This window comes from Taudactylus pleione, unplaced genomic scaffold (genome assembly GCF_031769625.1).
Source record: "Taudactylus pleione unplaced genomic scaffold, aTauple2 ptg000179l, whole genome shotgun sequence".
Lineage (NCBI taxonomy): Eukaryota > Metazoa > Chordata > Amphibia > Anura > Myobatrachidae > Taudactylus > Taudactylus pleione.
Window position 1 is genome coordinate 762,292 of NW_028284581.1, and position 20,623 is coordinate 782,914.

General features: G+C 41.1%; 1 protein-coding gene across 2 annotated transcripts in view; it reads right to left on the bottom strand.

Moving 5' to 3' along the window:
• The window catches only part of ATXN1 (ataxin 1), a 400,037-nt gene that overhangs the window by 113,732 nt on the left and 265,682 nt on the right, over positions 1–20,623 (bottom strand). The window contains exons 4-5 of one of the 2 annotated variants that reach the window (XM_088475949.1): positions 15,989–16,046; positions 13,897–13,930 (exon numbers count right to left, since the gene is read on the bottom strand). The gene's annotated coding sequence lies outside the window, so the exon portion shown is untranslated. The remainder of the gene's footprint in view (positions 1–13,896; positions 13,931–15,988; positions 16,047–20,623) is intronic. The other variant, XM_088475948.1, reaches the window with a different exon arrangement.

The following is a 20,623-nucleotide window of genomic DNA, read 5'->3' on the forward strand; positions in this document are numbered from 1 at the left end:
TCGCACCCCGCTTCATCGGTCCCTTCACCATAACAGAAGTCATTAATCCAGTGGCCTACCGTTTAAAGTTACCCCCATACCTAAAAATTCCCAATTCCTTCCATGTTTCCTTACTAGTCCTGAATAAGTTCCATAATGCTCTACCTGCTTCTCCTCGAGTCCAGACGGAGAGAGGAGTTGAGTTTGAAGTTGCCCAGATCTTGGACTCTCGTCTGCGCAGAGGTCATCTTCAGTATTTGTTGGACTGGAAAGGTTACGGTCCAGAGGAACGTTACTGGACCAATGCTCGTGATGTCCACGCTCCCACGCTCATCAGGAGATTCCATTCTGCCCATCCGGAGAAGCCTGGTGAGTGTACTGTCACGGCCAGGGTATTTCAGCATGGAGCTAGGTGGGTGTTACCTGTGAGGTCGTTGTGGCGCGGGCTGTCTGGTGGCGGAGCTGCTGTCTGGCGGGGGGCTTTGGCTGTGCATGTTGTTGTGCGGCCCTGTTGTCACTCTGCGCTGGTGAGGCCTGGCGGCGTCTCCGTTCCATTTGGCATGGGCGCCGCCATCTTGCCTTCTGGCCATGTGATGCGGCTGGCCAATCCTGGTGAGTCACATGTTCCCTCCAGCCAGTAACAGCACGGCATGGGGTATTTAGGAAGGGTCAGTGCCTTCCTTCTTTGCCAGTGCAACGTGTATCTCAGCCTAGCTGAGAGGGAGTTCTCTGTGCTTTCCTGTTCCTGTTTGCCAGTCTGCCTGTCAGCTCCTAGTTCCCACTGGACTACCCCGCTACCTCCACCACCCTTGCCCATACCTGAGTGCCTGAGCCTGCTGACATCCTGCACTTCAGTTCACTACCTGCAAACCTGGCTTGATTATTTTCAGTTCACTACCTGCAAACCTGGCTTGATTATTTTCAGTTTCACTACTTGCACACCTGGACAGCTCTAATTGTTTCTACCTGGACATTAACCCTTTTGCTCCCACCACAGAACTCTTGTGCACATTTATATTTTCCTGGACTTTTATTTACTGCCACATTATATGTCTACTCAAGCACTTATTAAAAATCCTAGTTTTATTTACAAATCTGCTTCTGTGATCGCTCCTGCTACCACCCCGGGTCCACAAACAACCCAGAACATAACACACACAAGGTTCCATTAGCATCAAATTGTATGATTCAAGTTGGTTAAGTTAGTTTAAATGCTAAGAAATAGAGGTTTATGATATCTAAGGTATTATACATGATAAGCAAGGTGTGTTTGGTTTCGTTCTGATGCGTACGCTTTTTACAGAATCCCGGTGTTATCGGTGGAGAGATCGCATCATGCAAACTCAAGTTACGGATCGCAGAACTTACAAGCAACAAAATGTTTAGTTGATGGAATGTTACAGGAGGCGTTACGAGAAAGACTCCGGCTGTTAGAGGCAGGGAAAGTCTATTTGAAACAACCTGTTAAATGTGTCGTTACATATGCTTCTCCTCTGGGAACCAATGAGATCAGCAGGAAGTTCCCCCTTTGTCCTGTTTCAGTCTGGGGGGGAATAAATACATGTGTCCGAACACTGGTTTGCTAGTTCATGCTGAATTTTGGGTGAACTGAGGATATCTAGTCAGAAGTCTATCTCTGGGTCCAGAGGCGCAGCGTATGTATAACCGTACTTGGGTCTGTATTATTTCCTTTTACGCCTAACTTGTGTATGTATAGATTGCGTGTAACTGATTGTACTTTTACCTGAATAATACTTGTGCATTGGAAACACAGATTCCACTCCTGTCTTTATTTGCGGTTAAACTGTGTACGCAATTAGCGTTCTGTTTAGAGGTTTTAGGCAGGGTTTTGTCTTAGAGGTTCTAGGCAGGTGAATCTTAGAGGTTAATAGGAAGGAATATATTAAAAGGTTTATTTGCAAATTCTACAGTGCTAATGCGCTGTCTCCAATATGGCTCGTCCAGGGATGGCACTACATTCCCCTACCAAGATGGCCACCGGACCCTACTACTGCGCATGCACGGTGCCAATTTGCTACTATGTTTAAGGGATATAGTGGGAGACAGACGTCTCCCCCTTAGCTCCTGGGACCTGCAACCTATTACCGAAATTCCGCTATTCCAGCAGCCGCACCGCTACTGCATCCAAGAGACAGTCACCGGCTGGTGATCTGTCTGAACCCCGCTCCACTATAAACAACGTTTCATGCTCTTCAACCACTTTAACAGTGAGTACGGCTGTACAATTATTTGCTCAAGAAAACAAACTTCCTGGTCAAGCTACACTGCACTAATCTTTGGGCGAATCACACATTCTGCTGGTGTGTACATTAACTCTGCCAAATCCCCATCTGTACACATATTTCCAACAGGAAAAGAGGAGATGGTTGTGATTCCCATAGACCAGTATGGTATTTATCAAGTTCCAATAACACATAGCTTTTGGGACTTTCTATTGCAATTAAACAGCATATCAGGATTATATAATTAGCCCCAATGCTCTTGTAAAGGGTGGGTTTTTTTGCTAGAGGGATGCTCTGTACTGCTTCTGCTTACCTGCCAACACCGCCAGACACTAGAACCCAGAGCGGCTTTGTTGCTGGAGGTGCGAACTCAGACTTGCGCCTTCTGCACATGCGCGGCTTCCTGCTGCGTCTTTCTCCTCTGTTGTGCCCCTGAGTACCTCCCGGAATGAGACCCTAGATATCCACTGTGCTAATGAGACCCTATACATCCACTGTGCCACTACCGCACAGTATATTACATAACACTGATAATATAGCTGCAACAGCGTGTGCATACCTGGCGCACCAAAAGCACCAGCAACCCTACAAACACTCCTGGCTGCAACTGGAGATTCCTGGTAACATGTACCTTCTGTTAACCCTGTGTTTACCTATTCTTGTTTTTATCTACCTGGTTAATAAATCTTTACTTGGTTAAGTTATCTGCCATGTGGACTAACCTCCATTCACACACCACTGGCACTAACCCTGTAGTGTCTGCCAATATTTTTTAGCTGCCAGCTTGTGGGGCAGAAGGATCTTTTGCAGATCCCTCCCTGTTGAGTCTAATTCACCTCTTACTCCCCTCCTCCCCTACACAGCATAAGCAAAGGAAAAGCACTGATTCAGCATCAGTATACAATCACAAGCAGAGACATTATTACATGTAAATGGAGAAGAAAAGAAAAAAACTCTTTTTTGAGGGCACTCAAATATCCAATATATAATTCACAAATCCATTAAAAAGTAACTTTTATTAGTTATGCTTAAAAATTTGTTTGCAGGTATAAACCCGCTCAACCCAAACAGTTTCACTGCCAGAAGAAGGGGGGCAGTGATGATAAGAAGCAAATCAACAAATACGCAGTTTGGACGATACAAGAACACAAAACATAAAACTAGTTGCAATATCATAAATATATAATTATTATGAAGCCAGGTGAAATATTACAGAAAATATCTTAAATATCAATGGTGATAAGATTATCATCCTCTGGTCACGTAATCTAATATTGTTGTGATAGCACATTGGCTAGTCTAAGAAATATGCAGCAAACATCACAAATATCGGATAGGCTCTGATCATTAATGTACATGCATATATAAACCATAAAGTGCAGATTTTTCAACGGTGTAGATACAAAACACGGTATATGTCCTATACATAAGGATCAATTTGAAGCATCAACACCATCAGAATTATATTCACATATACGAAAAATTTAATAACTCAGGTATTTAAAGGCAGACCCTTCATCAGCTGTCCCAGGGGTCACTCAGGTACAGATAAAAAGAAAGGTATAGATAAGTAGTATGTGAAGTTAGACTTCTCCCTTATACGGGTTTTGTCTAAACAGCAGCTGCTGCATATCATTAATAATTATAGAAAATCAGTGAATGACATGTGAATGTGCTGTATAGTTATCCCAGGGGTGTGAATGAGTATAATGAGCATCTACTTTTGGATGTAACTTACAAGACGGTCCTGGTACATATATATGTATATATGCAGTTCAGGAGCCTCCTGTGGCTAGAATCCAATGAGAGTACTCATGGAAGTAACATAGACAGTTGTATATAGTAGACAAAATAGAATAAATAAATAACAAAGCACAGGATCGGATTTATGTGCTGCTGCCAGTCACATATCATATGGCAGTGGTGACTGGTGAGAAGCACAAATCACGTATGCAATGATAAAAGATCAGAGATGAAGTGTAGCGACAGTGGGACTAATACAGGGTGAGCAGCGCTCTGTTACCCAAAAGTATAGCAGGGTCCCCTGCTCTCTCATGTAGTAAATAGTCACCACTTGCGCTAGAAATGGGAGAAAAAGCTATAAAGTACCTGGGTGTCCCCGGGAGAGAAGCCGATAGTTATCTGAAAGGGATCTGTCTCACATGGAGCCTATGCGTGTGCTGCTGCATTGAGTCCCGCCTGTACACAGCGGGACCCGCGGGTCTGAGACGCGCGTTTCACTCTGCTTCTTCAGTCAGATGCCGGTAAGTCTGGATTACACAGAGTATTTACTCCGTGTAACGGCCAATCAGAGGGCGGATGCCCTGCATGTTGGATGTAAGGCGTTCACTGATAGGTTGAACTAACGCGTCCAACTATTGGCCAGTGTGCAAAAGGGAAAACTATGAGTCATCAAAGAAGGAGGTATCTATTAGCACATAGGACGATGTATCTATATAATAGTAGCAGGGGAATGAGACTGCATGCTGTATATTTTAATAAGCGCTGACATGTTTGAATGCAATTAAACATACAAGTTTAAAGTATAATAGTGATTAAGAGCCTGCCTCCTAAAATGTTCCTATGAGCTAATGAATATTTTACTGAAACACTGTATTAGAAGAAATAGATAAAGAGGTTGATGCCCTGGGAAAAATACATGAACAGTGGGAAAGGGATATTAAATTTCAAAAGTTCATTTGCAAAAATAAAAGAAGACCTACACACCTATGAAGAAACACTTATAGAAAGAAAAAGGAACAAATATATTAGAGACAAAAGAGACTTCTCCCACGGCAACATCTTCAAGTGGAAACAATAGACCATCAATAGGGAACCTAAACAATCTACCTATAGTTCCTCTCATACGGAGTCCTCAGGTACGGAAGATCTCACATCATCACCTCAAAGAAGCACATTCACATTTTTAGAAGAAAGCAGGAGTGCAAGGGGTTTTTGCCCAAAAAGAGGACAAGGAGAAGCCACAAGAAGGGGAAGAGATATAAAAACAATGGATTCTCCTATACCCCAGAGACAGTCATCCAGGACTCGCAACAAGAATTAGGAGGTACATCAAACCTTAAAGTCATAAACCTATCCTCAAGGTGTCTCACCACCACAGAAATGAGGGTATTAAGTAAAGGATTGTCTTTTTCCCCAAATATGTCTTTTAATAGATTCACATGGGAGAAAGACTTATGCCTATTTGGGCGTAAATTACTACTTAATAAATTATTTTCCAACAAAGAAAAAACTAATCCCATGATGGACACTCATGATTCCTTCCCCGAGGACTTATCCCTCCATACGGAAGAAGAAATACAAGCACTGAGGGATCTGGAGGAACTTATGGATATATCTAAACCCTTGGAGAGCTCCATTGTAACCCCGCCCTCACGAAGGAATATCTGCAAAAAGAGGAGTACTTTTACACCATCTAAAAATATATGTCCAGAGGTCAAAATTTTCTTGGACCTCGTTTCCCGTGATATGGATACAGCACAGAAGTACAAAAATACTCACCATCATGATGACAATCTTAATCAGGAAGAAAGAAGGACACTCAACACAATGAACAAATGGGAGGATACACTCATTAAACCATCAGATAAAGAGGGAAATATAGTCCTTTGGCCAAAGGAAATGTACTTAAAAGAAGCATTTAGGCAGCTTTATGATAAAACCTGCTATAAACAAATGTTGTTCAATCCAACTGAACTGTTCAACTTATTATATCATAAACTTGTTAATGGAGCTTTTAAGAAAGGTGTCATCACCAAACAGGAACATGATTTCTTACTTGTAGACAAACCAAAAACACCTACTTTCTATATGCTACCGAAAGTCCACAAGAATATCGACAACCCTCCTGGACGACCAATCGTTTCTGGAATTGGAGGACTATCTGAGCAAGCTAGTATCTTCCTAGACCAACAACTACGACATCATGTAGAGACCCTACCATCTTATGTCCAGGACACTAGGGATGTCCTTAGGAAGATACACGATATACAACTTGAAGATGATCAACTTCTGGTTACACTAGACATTAAGTCACTGTATACAAGTTTCCAACATGACAGTGGAATCTCCGCGATCAGATATTCCTTCAAATGGAAGGGATGGACGATTTCAAGGAATTCTTGTTGGATCTATTAGAATTCATCCTGCATAAGAATTTCTTCACGTTTGACGACAAATTCTTTCTACAGATCCAAGGAACAGCGATGGGTGCGGCATGTGAACCCACGTATGCCAACTTGTTCCTCGGATGGTGGGAAAAGGAGATTGTCTTTAATGAGACAGATGTACATCATACCAGCCACATAACCACCTGGCAGAGATATATAGACGATATTCTTATGATATGGCAGGGGAATGAAAACGATTTACTCATTTTCATTCAGAAATTAAATAATTCAATCAATCTCAAATCAACGTATACTATCAGCAAAACTGATGCCACCTTTCTAGATCTTCATCTATTCACAAACATGTATAGATATTTACTTACGGAACTGTTCAGAAAGGAAACGCCCACCAACAGTCTTCTTCATAGCAAAAGTGCCCATTTCCCACCTACCATCAAAAATATACCTAAGGGCGAATTTCTGAGACTCAGGAGAAACTGTACAACTGATGAGACCTACTTGCTGAGGAGTCAAGATCTGGCGGATCGCCTCCTTCAAAGAGGTTACAGTAAGAAAATGATTAAGAGTGCCAAACATCAGGCACTGAAAATCAATAGACAAACTTTGATTTTCTCTAGTAAGAAACCTGAACAAACTGGAAATCAAGTGCGCTTTATCACCAACTACTGCAATGAATGGCAGGAACTTTAAAAGATTGTCACACGACATTGGCATATCCTACTCATGGATGCGGACCTGAAAAAATCTTTGGAGAACAAACCCACCTTCAGCTGGCGTAGATCTCAAAATCTTAGAGACAAATTGGTTACTAGCCATTTCATAGGTAATCCCAAAAGACAAATGAAATTAAGAGGGACTTTTCCCTGTGGCAAGTGCAAAGCTTGTGAATACATCATCAAAAAAGATGGTGTAATCAACAGACATGGCCACAATATCAATATGACACAATTCATCAACTGCGATGCCATGGGGGTGATTTACTGTTTGGAGTGCAGCTGTAACCTAAGATACGTGGGCATGACCAGTCGGATCCTCAAACAAAGAATTCTAGAACATGTGGGGAATATCAAAAACGCACGGAATGATGTCATCAAAATGAAAAAACTTACCTCCGTTGCCAGACATTTTTTGAAACACCATAATGGAACAACGAAAGACTTAAAAGCTTTCGGTTTGGAACACATCAAATTGGGAATAAGAGGTGGTGATCTGATGAAAGCACTACTTCAACGGGAAAGCAAGTGGACTTTTTTACTTAATACTATGAGCCCCAATGGGCTAAATGAAACAAACAATTATAGTATCTTTTTATGAGATAACTCTCAATCTTTGTTACATCTTATTTGCTACTTTAAGACAGAAAGAATAAACTCCTTTTTTTTGCAAGATAACTATTTACCTATTTACTCTATGTATTTCACGTAGATATATGTACCATATATACATAAATTACACTTAGAGACCACACAAATGAAATGATAAAAAACTTTATTATTACTATGAGAATATATGGTGCAACACAAAAACATTCTTTTAGCCAACCCCACACTTTTAGACACATTTATATAACAATTATAGGGTACTCATACATTTTTTTTAGCATTTTATGCACTCACTTACCTTTTTTACGTATTTAAATCCTTTTTAGCATCATCCCCACTGTTATCACATTATGAGTACATTTTCCATTACCATTACTATATGTACAGTTCATTATTTATATCACTATTCCCATTTTTCTTATTTTTCATATTACATAATGACTTTTAATTCAATCACTCTTTTCATAATTCCCTCATATTTATATTATAACCTTTGCTCTATGTATCCTTTAGGTATTATAGATATTCTATATATGTGATAGACTATTTCATCATTAACTGTTACAATGTTCAGGTCTTTGGCTCTTAATCACTATTATACTTTAAACTTGTATGTTTAATTGCATTCTAACATGTCAGCGCTTATTAGAAAATACAGCATGCAGTCCCATTCCCCTGCTACTATTATATAGATACATCGTCCTATGTGCTAATAGATACCTCCCTCTTTGATGACTCACTGTTTTCCCTTTTGCACACTGGCCAATAGTTGGACGCGTTAGTTCAACCTATCAGTGAACGCCTTACATTAAACATGCAGGGCATCTGCCCTCTGATTGGCCGTTACACGGAGTAAATACTCTCTGTGTAATCCAGACTTACCGGCATCTGACTGAAGAAGCAGAGTGAAACGCGCATCTCAGACCTGCGAGTCCCGCTGTGTACAGGCGGGACTCAATGCAGTAGCACACGCATAGGCTCCATGTTAGACAGATCCCTTTCAGATAACTATCGGCTTCCCTCCCGGGGACACCCAGGTACTTTATAGCTTTTTCTCCCATTTCTAGCGCAAGTGGTGACTATTTACTACATGAGAGCAGGGGACCCTGCTATACTTTTGGGTAACAGAGCGCTGCTCACCCTGTATTAGTCCCACTGTCGCTACACTTCATCTCTGATCTTTTATCATTGCATACGTGATTTGTGCTTCTCACCAGTCACCACTGCCATGTGATACGTGACTGGCAGCAGCACATAAATCCGATCCTGTGCTTTGTTATTTATTTATTCTATTTTGTCTACAACTGTCTATGTTACTTCCATGAGCACTCTCATTGGATTCTGGCCACAGGAGGCTCATGCACTGCATATATACATATATATGTACCAGGACCGTCTTGTAAGTTACATCCAAAAGTAGATGCTCATTATACTCATTCACACCCCTGGGATAACTGTACAGCACGCTCACATGTCATTCAGCTGATGAAGGGTCTGCCTTTAAATACCAGAGTTATTAAATTTTTCATATGTGAATATAATTCTGATGGTGTTGATGCTTCAAATTGATCCTTATGTATAGGACATATACCGTGTTTTGTATCTACACCGTTGAAAAATCTGCACTTTATGGTTTATATATGCATGTACATTAATGATCAGAGCCTATCCGATATTTGTGATGTTTGCTGCATATTTCTTAGACTAGCCAATGTGCTATCACAACAATATTAGATTACGTGACCAGAGGATGATAATCTTATCACCATTGATATTTATGATATTTTCTGTAATATTTCACCTGGCTTCATTATAATTATATATTTATGATATTGCAACTAGTTTTATGTTTTGTGTTCTTGTATCGTCCAAACTGCGTATTTGTTGATTTGCTTCTTATCATCACTGCCCCCCTTCTTCTGGCAGTGAAACTGTTTGGGTTGAGCGGGTTTATACCTGCAAACAAATTTTCAAGCATAACTAATAAAAGTTACTTTTTAATGGATTTGTGAATTATATATTGGATATTTGAGTGCCCTCAAAAAAGAGAGTTTTTTTTATTTTCTTCTCCATTTACATCCATATTTATACTCTCAAGGGGAGCACCTCCACATATGACACTTTCTGATACCCATATTTGGGTGCTATTGCAAAAATTGTGGATAAATCATACAGAAATTCATATGTATATTACTTTGATATTATCTATCTGAAAATTAGATCCTGTGCTCAAATTACATTTCCCCATTTCCCCCGTTCCTTGCTCTTTCTACATTATTACATTTGTTAGATGCGTCGTCCTACTGCAAAATTCACCTACCGATCCACTTACCAGTGCATTATTTATTTTTTTCAAACTAACAATTTCCCCTCTCCTTGTGATGCAGACCATTAACTTAGCAAACCCCCTGTTGTAGTCTGCATTGGGAAACACGCTAACACAAGTGGAAGATATTAGGTAAACACTACACACATCAGAGACGAATGTTTTAAAAAATTAATTTGGCTGGAAAACGTTGCATGTTTCAACAACGAAACTCTGCCAAAAGTGTTTTCCAATTGTAACCCAACTACCCCAACTCTACAGCAGAAAGAATTGACTGTCATTGACCCAGTTCTAGTCATAGACTACCATTTAAAATGCAATTTTGCAAAATGTTATTCTGGATAAACAAAAACCAGAATAAACAAAAACCAGATGCTTCACATCTCTGCAAAACAGCCATTTACACCACAATTTCCTTAAACTCTAATAACAGGACAGCTGGGCGTTGTCTATGGACCCCCACACAAAGTGGCCCCCCACAAATAGCTAAATCACCAGTGTGTGGGGTACTATGGCATATGTGAGCTAGTACATCTGTGTGGCATAATGTAAACTAGGGGCACTACAGTGTGTTTAACATAATAGTGCTGCTGGGAGTATTTACACATGATATTTTTTGAGACCATCTCTAGCATTTCATATTGACAAATATTTTGGTAGGGCCTCCCCACAAGTTAGTTACCCTGGTGCCCCCATAAACCTTACATCAGCCCTGTCTATTTCTATAAGTTTCATACTTAAACCCTGAAGTATAGCAGACTTAAAAGTAAAAGGCCTAGTGCAGAGCTGAAGGGATGCCGGCTTGTGTGTTTTTACACTGCGCATGCTCTGTACAAATGATGCAGAGTTGTATATAGTACTTTTCAAGCACAGCTACACTTGTGACAGAAAGGGGCCTAAATGGGCATTAATGAGGCTTTCTGCAACACAAATGTTAGTAAAGACATGTCGATAGTATACAAATATACTACAGTACGAGTTATGCAGAGTTGGACAGAAGCATAAATACAAGGTTCCAGGCATATTATTTTCACTAATCATAGAGTGGTTGCAGTGCACCGTGGTGACAATGTTGATGAGTATTTATCTAATTGTATGAACACTAGGGATGAGTGGGTTCGGATTGTGGTTCAGCCAATGTAATTGCTACTTCACCTGTGTGTAGGCGACAGGTAGCCTTTAGTACATAGGGAAACTCCATAAATGAAATATTTCATTCTAGACATTTCTTGAGCAGAATTTGTCATTTTACAAGACGACTTGTATCAGTTTATATTTCAGGCCTGACTGTGTGGACTGTGAAACAAGGTTAGCACTGATGGTACCAAAGTTATTGCTTATTCTAACCTATTTTGTGAAGCAGTAATGCTCAAACCAATGTACTATCTGCAAATTTCTGTTGCTAGGCTCATAGCTGCTTTACAACCCTATTGCAACATATTTCACTGGTTTGGGACTCTCCTCTGGTTGTTGAAAAATTAAACCATACAATAGATTAGTATAATGTGGGCACCTCACCATCTGAGCCAACTAGATTGCCTAATGAATAAATATGGTCATTGGTAAGCTGTCCCTGAAGGAAGGGGCAGTCAAATGCCAACAGCGGCATTTCGATGGTCAGTATCCCGACGGGGGTCGGGTAAGTATACTAACCCTCCCCTTTTCTCCCCCTAACCCTCCCTTCTTGTAGCCCACCTGCCCCACCCCCACCCTAACCCTCCCCACTAGTGCCTAAACCTAATTCTGCCCCCTTCGTACCTAATTTTAACCCTCCCCCTTAGTGCCTAACCCTAGCCCCACCCCCCTCCAGTGGTGCCTAACCCTAACTCCCGCCCCAGGGGCGCTAAGCCTAATCTCCCCCCCAAAACCTAACCCCGCTATGCTGCCGAATCCTAACACTCCAAATAACCCCAGCTCCTACGCCCCACCGCGCAGCTAACAGCTAAGACGCCCCGGCTTACCTCGTTCGGGATGGCGTTTGTCTAGATTCCAGCATCGGAATTAAGATAGGCATTGGTGTTTCAACGCTTATCTTAAGTCCCGTGTCGGGCTTGCACCATCAGGATTTAGATAAGTAGCATCCCGTCCGCCAGTCTGCTATTGTAACTACATCCCGTCCCGGAATGTTCCTTAAGAGTTCATTGAATTAGATGAGTAGAATATTGTGATCTTTCAACATGATACCATCCACCATTGCACAAATAGTTCTGCTCCCAAATTCTTCACTTAATTTGTGATTGTAGTTACCTATGCTAAATTATTTGATGAGAGTAGTTTTTTTTTAACCAATGTAGAATTACTGTCCTCTTAGAGTCCACAGGGAACTGGAACTTCAGAATATACCAAGTACAGTAGGTTATGAGATGTTAGAAAGTTCTCATCGTGCTTCTGGTGGGAAGCAAAAGGCTGCTGTCCACTGGCATAAATATACTGCAGGGAAACAATATACATTTTGGAAATGCAGTGGAAGGAAATGACAGAGATGTCCAGTTCATGGTATGTGCAGGCACCAGTGCTCAGGCATGATACTGGTTTATAATGGCTGTCTTCAAACTGTTATGTCCTCAATATAAATAACAGATGCATTCAGGCTACTGTGTATATAAATGGAGAGAACATTGCAGAGGCTTCAGCTAAAAAATAAATTTCTAGCTCACTTGTATTCACAAGATACCCCAGGCAGGCAATTTACTGAAACAAATATTACAAGATATATCACTTTTTACAACATAGTTACATGGCTGATGAAATTATAAAGATAAAATATTTGCCACTGAGTTCTACTTTATGTAACATCTAACTGGGTGAAATATAACCCTCACACTTATGTCCCTATTGCTCTAGAAGAGCCAACAAAAAGACCCCAGGCAAAGAATTACCAGTTATTATAGCTCACATAAGGTGATCTATCATTATTTCCTGGGCCTAGCAGTGATTAGCAGATTTCTCACTTAACTGAGAAATCAACTGAATTTCTTGGCCCAAAAAAGTCTCTGGATTAGGGGGTGAATTTCTTAGATGATAGGTGTCAGCGGTAGATGATGGAGGTAGAACAGCAGAATGAGAGACAACATGGTTAGTTTAGCACAACACAGGAACATGCAATAGAAGACAGATCCAGCCGAGAGCGGGTTAATGCAGGTGACATGCAGTGGTTAAAGTGAAACACACCAGGAGGTAAGCGGTGGTGACACAGTAGTTTGGGATGTACCCAGTGGTGTCTATGGCGCTATCTGCTCTTGGGAGACACACAGGGGCACGCTTTTGCTATCCGAAGGACGCTAGAGGAAGACGCTCTGTAATGGCGCATATACACAGTAGAAGCACTGAGTTGGGGTCACGCTTGCTCAGTAGCGCACTTCTTACTATGGGAATGGCAGCGGTTTTGAGTAGACAGGGCAGAGTGTTCTCCTTAACTCTATGAGCAGGTTAACAAACTGGTGCTAGATTGTCAGCCCTGTCTGTTAAAAAATTCCTGTTGTATGTGTTCTTTCAATTAAATACAGTAAGTGACTGCCAGGCCACCATCAATATGAAGATCTGAGGGCCTTAAGGCCACAGTTGCCAGCATATGGTTTTGCAAAAGTGAATGCGGATCATAAGTTTCAAAGGAAAAGAGAGCAATACTCAATTGGCATGTTGTTATTGTCTTGTTCATTTTTCACAGGTGAGGAAGTTTCCAGCAGTGGCCAAATCAGAATCTTTTGCTTCAACTCAGGTGGGAACGAAGTTGGGATGATAGGCCCAACAACAGTGCTGACATTTTTAGGCATGTGACAAGGTGGAGCAGTCATTTCTCTTTTTATACAAAAAGTATAACCCCCCCTACTTCATTACAGACAGCTGAAGCCCCTCCAGTCTTTAGGAATACTGACCTAAGGAGTATTGCCAGGCTGTGTGAGAATCTCCCTAATAAAATGCAAGAGGAATGAAAGAGAGCATGGTGAATATATTTAGAAAAGAATAATCTGTTATTTCATATCTACTGTTTATCATAGTTACACATGGGATTTGAAGCATATCAACCGTTACCTAAAATAGTACCCCCTTCCTCTACCATTATCCACCATTAACCAGAGTTAAAAAAGCATAACGCAGTGTACAGTCCAATTTGAATATATGTAAATTATTTTACCCATAATGCATGTTTGTTTTTGATGCTCTGTTTTCAAGCTTTTCCTGTGTATTTTGGCATTAGTAAATAGTGGTTTGCAATACAGTAAGTTCTGCAAAAGATATATATATATTAAAAAGATAAAAAAAAATATTCTCCCTATTTCTACAGGTGTCTGAATTAAACTAGCCCCAGCGTGTGTTATTTTATTTTTTCAAGTAGAAGCAGTCATTGGAGGGGGGCGCCAGTCCCTTAGGTTGCCAGGGGCACTCGGACCCCAAGATACACCCCTGATCCTAGGTGTCCAGTCATTACTGTTCTAGAAAAAGATAACATAAGGGCTGACAGACCTTAAGGGCACTGCTTCTAGAATGATGGAGGTTTTTTTTTTAGAGGCATTTAATTGGTCCTGTGTATGGAGAAACAATCTGTTCGCTTTTGATGATTTATTATGCTGGACATTTGGGTTACAATATACTGGTCATTTACTCATTTGGTCTTTATATGACTAGTTATTTCACCTATTATATACAGATTATTTGTGCTGTACTTTACTAGACATATGAACTGTATAATCTGCTTGTTAATTATGCAAATAGCTGGTAGTTTGATCTGTACTCTGCGTATATATATATATATATATATATTTATTTGTCTATATCTATACTGTATTTGGTTGCACTGGCTGTTGTGGCTGCATATTCTGCTGGTTATACTAGTATACTGTATTTGCATTCTTAGAATTAATTTATATTTTTACTAAAGATACATGAATATACATGTACCACTGCGATGCTTGTTAAATAGCTATTTGTATCATGGGAAAGCTTTAACCGCAGCCGGCAACGTATAGAGCAAAACAATAAAACGCCCTATTGTTGGTAAAGGCACAACAGCTTTTGGTTCTTTGATAATATGTCAGTAAATGTTACACTTCTATTTCCTATAGCACAGGAGTATAAATAAAATGCATTACACAGTGTAGCTAATACAGCGGTACAAGAGTTTGACATTGAAAATGACTTACATTTACTACTGGCTGCTGGCATAGTTGTACGCAGTGCCAATATTCACGCAAATGTTTTTCAACTGCGCAGGCATCTAAGTCGCTAAAAAGTCGCACAGCGCATGCATCCCTTGATGTAAGTCGCAGGACCAATTGAGATGCACAGAAAATGTACTGAAAATGTACTGAGTGTTCCTCGGCGGTGACTATTCGGGCACAAAGAGATGTACCGTTTTACCGGTGTGTTATAAGAGTGTCGTGTGCATGTTACAGAACTGGTTCAGCCTTGAGACCTAAGACTCTTAGGGGTTGATGTATCAAGCAGTGAAAAGAGTGGAGAAGTGGACCAGTGGAGAGAGTGCCCATGGAAACCAATCAGCTTCGATGTAGCAATTACCAAGTGCATTTTATAAAATGATCAGTAGAAGCTGATTGGTTTCTGTGGGCATATTCTCCACTGGTTCACTTCTCCACACTTTTCACTGCTTGCTACATAAACCCCTTAATCATCTGCATTGTAGGCCATACTGTGACGGAGATTCTGCAGCTAGCATGGAGCAGGTGCAGGTTTTGTTGATGCATCTGATAATTGCGTCTAAAGACACACCAAGCAAAATTGTAACATCTACAGATGCACAAAAGGGTTGTCCCAGTCCTTGCACATTCAGGCGCATGGACGTACATCATGGAAGATCTTCTATTAGTATGTAACAACAGATGCAACTGCTGCAAAAGACACATACATGAACGCAGAATCAGGCCTATAGCTGCTAGATGCAATTTTACATGTTAAAGTGTTGTTGATATAATTTCAAATAAGTGAAATGAGCAACGCCACATTACTCACCTACTGGGGGATTTGTTTCTATGTCTCAGATAGAGGAAGTTCCAGCTTCTTCATTAAACTAAAATAAAACACAAAATCCTTATATTAGTTTTTGTTACAATAATGAAAGATATGTTTAACCAATAATTTCTAACATTTTAAAAATTGGAAAAGAAAATAATTTTTGCTCCTTGACAATTGAAGTATAGGTATAGAAATTCCACCGCTTATATGAATTGCTGGCTACTTTCTTACAGATGTCATTTAGCCTGGCTGCCATATTCTTTGTACATGCCTAACTCTAGGTGACAGGGTCCCACAGCCTACTGCATAGCATATCTCAGACAGTACAGCTGTTAGGAGATCATTTGCCTACATATGACTGCAGCCAGGCCCTATTGGATAATAAATGCATTTTACTGTGTAAGAATTTCACCCAGCAGCCTGTTCTGATGCAGCTTATCCCACTCCAACCCACCAGAGGGAACATGCCGTGTACGTGCACACTCCATACTAGCTGAATTGATGACAGTATAATCAGTGATTATCTACACAATAGATCAGGGTAGACGTACACCGACCTATTTTGAAGCCTGAAGCAGACACTAAAAATGACCTTTACAGTAACAAAATTGTATAGTAGTGTGGTATAATCTAAAGAACACAAATATGGTCATTTTGGTGAATATCACATTTAAATGCAAGGCACTTATTTGCACTATTTCAGAAGGAACATTTTCATTAAATGAATTATGCACATCTTCCATTCCGTGTCCACACCAAAATGTTTGCTGTCTGAGAGTTATGCCTCATTAAAGCTACTGTAGGCAAAGACCATGCACACTGTGCATATCTGACAGATCCAATGGTAGGGTTATATCATTGTATAAGCAGCCTGTGGACTATTTTTGGTGAGACAGTACATTGATGAAATGTGATGGAGAGAGCTATGAGGGTCTGAAGGCAATGTGGAGTTGATGGTTTAAAGTTGGGATCAAAGAGTGTCCAGAATAAATCGGGGCCGAGTCTTAATTTTAACATTTGGTATCTTGGTATGTATGTACAGTATGTAACTGGGAGCCCAAACACTGATGACTACATTCCTTTTATTACAATTTTCTTTACCAAAACAACAAGCTTGAATTTATTACCAACATCAGACAACCTATTGATCAATTTTCACAGTACTCTTATAGTAATAAACAAAACATCTATATTGTATCAGTACTTAATAACACTCATCTGTGCCTACATGTTAAGTGAACTACAGTCACAAAATTGGACTACTCAGGTTACCATCGTCTAGTGCTCTGTGAATTGAGCATGTTGCCACAGCTGAAATCAGGGCTGCCATCAGAAATTGTGGGGCCCGGTACTGACAAAATAGATAGGACCTCCCCCTCCTTGGGGGATGGGACAGAGGTAGGCGGGGCTGTGCATAATATGGGTGGAGCTACATCAGGGGAGGGGCATCAATTGGTGCGTAAAACAGTTTAAACATTCTCAAAGTTTGGGCAGTTGGGGTGATTGTTATTATAACATGACAATCTATCATATATATGAAACTATATAAAAACAAATATAGGAGAGAAAATTGCTGATAATTCACACACACAGAAAAGCAGAATCGATACTAAATATGTAGGTAAAGCAACGTCGATTCTATTATATATATACTGTGTGTATGTATATATATATATATATATACACATACACACACATAAATAGCCGGATCCAATTAAAATACATTGAAAAAGCCAGACCCACATAAAAAGCCAGGAGGAAGGGGAGGTGCAGGATAGGGAGAGGTGGACCTAGACATGGTGGAGGGATGCTGCAGGGCAGGGAAGGCTGACCTTAAGGGGGGCACAGGGCAAGGATGGGAAGGTGGGATATGGGGGGCACAGGGCTGAGATGGTTGACTGGACTAGAAGGAGTGCACTGCAGGGAAGACTGGCTGGACTGGGGGGGGCACAGGGCAGGGAAGACTGGCTGGACTAGGGGGTTACAGGGCAGGGAAGGCTGGCTGGACTGGGAGGGCACAGGGCAGGAAAGACTAGCTGCTGGACTGGGAGTGGGGCTTAGGGAAGGCTGGTTGGTTGGCTAAACTAGGGAGAAGGCAGGGCTGGGTGGACTGGGGGGGCGCAGGGAAGGCTGGCTGAACTAGCGGGTGTACAGGGAAGGGCCAGTAACTACTTCCTTGCCACTGGCAGCCAGTCAGGCATAGGGAAACGGATGGAAGCGGTGTGGATTGCAGTTTGCACCAGCAGCAGCCAGGTAGAAGAAACAGCGGGGAGGCATTTTGAATAAGTCACCAGCCCCAGGCCAATCACAGCTGCAGCCGCTCCTGTTTGGCTGCCGTTTCTGTGAATGCTGCGGCTGGTGCCTTATTTGGAATGCTGCCGGAGCCGTTTCTTCTCCTAGCTGCCGGTGCAATCCACACCGCTGCCATCCGGGCCCTCTCTCTCTCTGGGCCCAAGACTACAGGCCTGGCAGTCCCCCCCTGATATCGGCTCTGGCTGAAATGACCAACTCATCTACTGTATGCTTTTTTACACTGATTATACTTTTATATACATTAGCTACATGACTCCCGAGCAACCCCTAAGCACAACCCTCTATAGCACTACTGCAGTTTATTCATTAACACAAACACTTCTTGCTACTTTCACACTACACACCTATTATTTATTAACCCCTACAACATATCATTTAGAATGGTATATACAATGCAAAAGCAGGATGTCGTGAAAACCACAACAATCAAATGATTAACCCTTTTACATTACTACACCCTAACATTTTGTCAACAGAAAGTTTAAGCTGCCTCCACGCCATCAGACATTTATAGTACAACATGCTTGTCTTTTAAAGAAGATTCAAATAAAGAAAGCAATTACAGTATACTGCTGTTGTCTCTACTGTGCAAACAGAGTTTGATGCACCTGTTGTATTTTCTCACACACTACCGGCTTTCATACAGAGAATGTTTATTTACTTATTATTATCAATTTCAAGTTTGGAAGCAAACTAAAAGGGGCATAAACATAGATAGTAGAATGTTTTGACCAGTCAACACTATCTCACTTGCCTCATCCCTTGTGAGCATACCGGAAATGACTTCACTACAATCACTGCCTTTCTATAACCTTCTGAAAATGTCACCTATATTTTTGTGAATGTTACTAATATCACTTTTTTTGCACCGTTGAGCTACAGTAGCTCGTGCAGCAATAAGTATGTGACCGAGTATGTACCTATCATGGGGTCGGACTGTAGAAGGATATAAATGCAATAAGGCCACTACTGGGGACACTTACAGGGAGATGTAGCAAGTCTTGGAGAGATACTGTATAAAGGACCAATCAATCAGCTCTTAGCTGTCATTTTTTAAACACAACCTATAAAACGACAGTTAGGAGCTGATTGGTTGGTACTTTATCTCAACTGTATCTCTCTCCAAGGTTTGATACATCTCCCCCAAAGAGATTTATCAAAGCTAGATAAAGTGTAGAGAGAAAAAGTACCAACCAATCAGCTTCTGTCATTTTACAGACTCTGGGCCTGATTCAGAGCCGGACGCTATTTGCGCTCGCTCGTTCAGAAAAAGGGGCCGGCTATTTAAATTGAGCGCTTGCTCTTTGCGGTCTGTTGATGCCTCTATGTCTGAGCGAGCGAACGAAACATGCGCTCGCTATTTTGTAAAGACGCCCCCTGGCCGCTCGCATCCTACGTCATCGCTGCTATTTATTTGATTAATCGAGTACATCGAAAGGCGTCTGAACTGCTCGCAGTGCTTGTGGTTGGATTTTCCTACTGCAATCATGCGAACAGTTCAGGCTAAGAAACAACCAAGTGACGTGGTCGATGACGCTGCTTTCTTAATTATGCACACCCTTAAAACGCCCGTTTTGACCGTTTGGCACGCCTGCGTTCGGCTCTCCACTCCCTGTTTTCAAGCACCTTCCCCTGTTACCACCCACAAATGCCTCATCCTGTCACTCAAATTAGCAGGCATTCGCTATTTTGCGAGCGCTCGATTTCCGACCGCAATGATTGGTTGGCGCATGCGCATTATGACCCATACGCATGCGCAGTTGTGCGAACATCGCTTGGAGCGAACGAGCGGCCGCTTACGAGTGGCTCTGAATCAGGCCCTCTGTTTGAAAATAATGATAGGAGCTGATTGTTTGGTACTTTAGCTCTCTCCACTTTATCGCTATCCAAGCTTTGATACATCTTTCCTAATTGTGAGATGGAGGCCCAACACCTGGGCAATAAGAGACTCTATTTCCTTCCAAAAGTGCTGAACCCTTGGGCAAGACAAGAAGACATGATAAATATCATCAACCTCTCTCTTTTTTTTATTTTATAAAAAGCAACTTGCATTTTAGGCCTTGTGGCTTACATTCTATTAGTGATGTGTCTAAATACAATGTCATTTTAAATTAGTAAACCCGTTATAATAAAAATATCTGTTAGAACTGAAAATGAAATGAGCATTTATTATACAAAGGGAGACATTTATTTGTCTTAGTGTGAATTGCCATTTAACGCAATGCTGCTGTGTAATGCAGCTTTTAGATGCTTTCATGTAGAATCTCCTGTTTCACTAATAGATAGCCCCTATTATTAGGTTATGCATGATTGCTTCTG